General features: G+C 39.8%; 1 long non-coding RNA gene across 1 annotated transcript in view; it reads right to left on the reverse strand.

Moving 5' to 3' along the window:
• LOC148888551 (uncharacterized) overlaps nt 1-990 on the reverse strand; it is a 1,568-nt gene extending 578 nt beyond the window's left edge. Inside the window, exons 1-3 of the long non-coding RNA XR_016117218.1 lie at nt 940-990; nt 826-852; nt 1-393 (exon numbers count right to left, since the gene is read on the reverse strand). The exon at nt 1-393 is cut by the window's left edge and continues 578 nt beyond it. This is a non-coding gene — a long non-coding RNA (uncharacterized LOC148888551). The remainder of the gene's footprint in view (nt 394-825; nt 853-939) is intronic.
• Between the last annotated feature and the right edge of the window lie 2,598 nt (nt 991-3,588).

Consider the following 3,588-nt stretch of genomic DNA (forward strand, 5'->3'; position numbering starts at 1 on the left):
TTGGAGAGACACCAAGTAGTATGATGGAATTTCATCTTGTAATCGATGGAAGATTGAAGCTTCAAATCCGTAAGGAGCCACAAAATGTTTTGGTTTCTGAAGAGTCCATGTACGAACAAAGTGTGTGTTCTTCTGAGACAATTTTGTGATTTGACAATGATTAAAAATTTTAAAGTTCAGACAAGGACAACTCCCCAACGTCTTTGTGCGCAGCTCCATGTTGTGGATCATCTTCACTCTATACACTTAAAATGTTCTTTTTGATATCAAGACCTTGTAATTCCCACCAGCTGTTCCAGTTCCAAGTGTTTACGACTCGACCAGATGTGGAAAGCAGTGTCTTGACTTAATGCAGCCAGAGATTATTTGCTGATGTTATCTGGTTGATAGTTTCTGCATAAACAGAGATGCAACAAAGCAAATGGAGCATGTCTCGGCTTTTAAGACGCTTACGATGCATAAACATCCCCACAGTTCATCCTTTTGGTTACATTTCTATACAGGACATGAAATTTACAACCAGACACTATTTCGCGCTTTTGGGACTCACATGTTAATCTTTTTTTTCACACCTATTTTGTTTTAGCCAGCCTTCAAAATCCTGTACCTCTCTCCCTGCTCCAGATATCGATGAGAACAGAAGTATAGACAGTTACACCCTGGCACACACATAAATAAAAACTGGACAGCAACAGAGTGCATAGACTCATATGATGACTACGAATGCATCATATAAAAATGTACAATTTGCCCCGAGATCATTTCCACAGGAACCAACTAAGACGCTGGACCACGCCTGGACACAGCCGGACCATGGAAGCCTACCTTGTTCTGGACCTTGGACATCTGCAGCTATAGATAGGGCGTACAAGGAGACCTATAAATAACGGGTACGTTTTGCCAGATGAGGCTCTGCGTAAACACTAGACCTTGACTTACCTTTGAAGGTGCACCAGAAGTCAAGTTGCTTATGTCCTGCGTGGGTCACAGCCTTGCGTACTTGTTTTAGTTGAAATGACGAATTGGCCAACTAAGATTGTGTAAACATGAAAGGTCAGTTTCCTGTTATTACTCACAGTACCACACACACACACATACACACACGCACACACACACACGTACACACATTGGCAAAATTGTAATTTATGGGAAAAGAAACATGCAAGAATTGAAAGAGACCACAAAGGAAATAAGATGAACAGTCCTAGTCCCATGAATATAATTTTACACGTTGATAAATAGAAACGTGGTCAGAAAAAACAACATGTATGATAATGTTGTGAAACCATCGTTAATGAAACCAGGTTAATGGATAAATATTGTCTCATCGGTCACTTACGCGCATGTTTGTTTAGGCAAATATACTTATTTTTATCAGTCAGATTTTGGCTTCCTAAACAAGCAATGAGTGTAGTTGCTATTAAAAACTGTGCTGAGAGAAAGATGCAATCGGCATTATGGATTTTAGCTGTTACATTCAGAGATAGGATCGTGTGGCCAGTAGAGATCAATGGCGCAACGATGTTAAAATGTCCTTGAACATATCCTGGAGAGATTGGTGGTCCTGTACCAACACCCACTCACTAATTGTGGTCCTCGTTACAGTTCCTAATAGTCTTCCACAAACATTGAGCTCAGGATAATGGAATCACATCATATCGGTGTAAAAAAAACACTCTGGAATTTATCATTGGTGAATGAAAAAAATCACATCCGCCGTTGTTTGTGTATGTCTGTGTTTGCACATAATTTTACTGGAGCACATCCCTTGTATGTGAGCATGAATCCAATTTTGTCTTTGTCTCCTTCTTTATTGTGAGACATCCATTTGTCCTTCAAAGCCAAAAACAACTCACAAATCATCCACTTCAATTATTATAGTTTTTTTTTTTCATTTTGTTTGCAAAGTCATTCCAAAGCTCTCGGCTTTGATATGATGTCGAAAAAGTAATGACGGGAAAAAAAAACCCTTCCTCACAGTTGTCAAGCAATAAAAGTCCAGGGGCCAGATGCAGCCTGCAATGTCATATTATGGCACCCGGGAAAGCAAACCAAGGATCAATGAACCTCCATGCTGCTTGATAAAATCTGGACCAAAATTTCACATTTTCGGGTATCATAAATAATATTCCAAAAATATTTCTTCATTTCTTTTGTACTCTTCATGCAGTAAATAGAACAATACTATTGATTATCCTTTTGATTTCAGACCCAGCAATCTGTCAATTTGTTGTGCATATGTAATAATATGATGAAAGAATGTAACATTTATTTGGATTCACAATATAACGGCCCTCTCAGGGAAGCCATAATAAAGAGTTGAATAATCTTTGACAAAGTTTTGGACTCTCCACCGGCATTGACAACTTTTGGTGTTGATGAATCGAATGACTCTTTTTCTTTTCTCTGATAAGGACCATTGAGTAAGATTTAGATGTTAGCTTCTCTCGCTATCTGCTTACTTGGTGTCACGTTTCGGTTTGCGGCCAATGGGTGGCACTGTAGGGCCCCAACTGCAGCTCTACAGGTGTTGCCTGTTGCAATCAGTGACCATCAAAAGGACTCCTGGCACGACCATTCAGGGTCGGGTCATTGCTTTGTTTCACCCTGTCAGGTTTGTTTCATCTTGTTGTGTTTTACTCCTTGTTTTGTTTTCTACTTTGGACCTTTCTGTTCTGCTGATTTTGTAGTTTGTGATTTTGTTTCTCCCTCCTGCCTGTTTTTTTTTGGGGGTCCACCACCACCTTGTTTCACCCTGACAACTGCATTGTCACGTTTCATTTAAACAATAGGCTACAGTGTTTTTTTTTTAAACAACACATACAGTATTATATTCATGAATAGAAACATGACATTTACAACATAAAATGTGAAAATAATTGCACTAAACTGGTTTGTTGCCTCTAAATGTACATGTACTGTACCTAATAAAGTGTCTAGTAGGTATGTCGCATCAGCTCCACCAAGGTTGATCATGATTGTTATTTATGTATTTTACAAATTTGTGACATATTCATCAAAAAAGTTAATCTGAGAAACTATGGCTTGAAGGCACATCACGTTGAAGAATTAATCATCTTAAGTGTTGCATCATCAATCATTGCTCGTTTTGTGGCTATTGAGATACGTGGTTTTCATGACTCACCCTGCTTTGTGATGCAGTCCTCTGTGGGACAATTGGATTTTGGCTAAACACGACAAACGAGCCGGCCGTTAATCTCCATCGCATCCGTAAATTACGCAAAGGACTGTTTACATTAAGTCTTCATGCGTTAGCGTCATGTCTCGGACCTTACTTAGACAACAAAGTCATGTGCGGGGAGTGAGAGGAATTTGAAGTTTCAGAAACAGTCTGTCGGGGGCAACGTCTTGGTTGCGGAGGCTCACTAAATTGGCTCTGATAGAGGAAGAAGCTGTGTGTTGCGCAGCAGGAAGAGCAAGGTGCAATGACGATGGTTGCTTTAACCTTGCTATGTGCATATGTCACCAAGCGATGTCTCTCGGTTCACCGAGGGCATGTGCACAGTACAACCATGTCTGCAACCGTTTCTTTTTGCAGTGCGACGAATTATAAAAACAATGAAAAGT

This window comes from Hippocampus bargibanti, linkage group LG14 (genome assembly GCF_051943395.1).
Source record: "Hippocampus bargibanti isolate YZ-2025 linkage group LG14, ASM5194339v1, whole genome shotgun sequence".
Lineage (NCBI taxonomy): Eukaryota > Metazoa > Chordata > Actinopteri > Syngnathiformes > Syngnathidae > Hippocampus > Hippocampus bargibanti.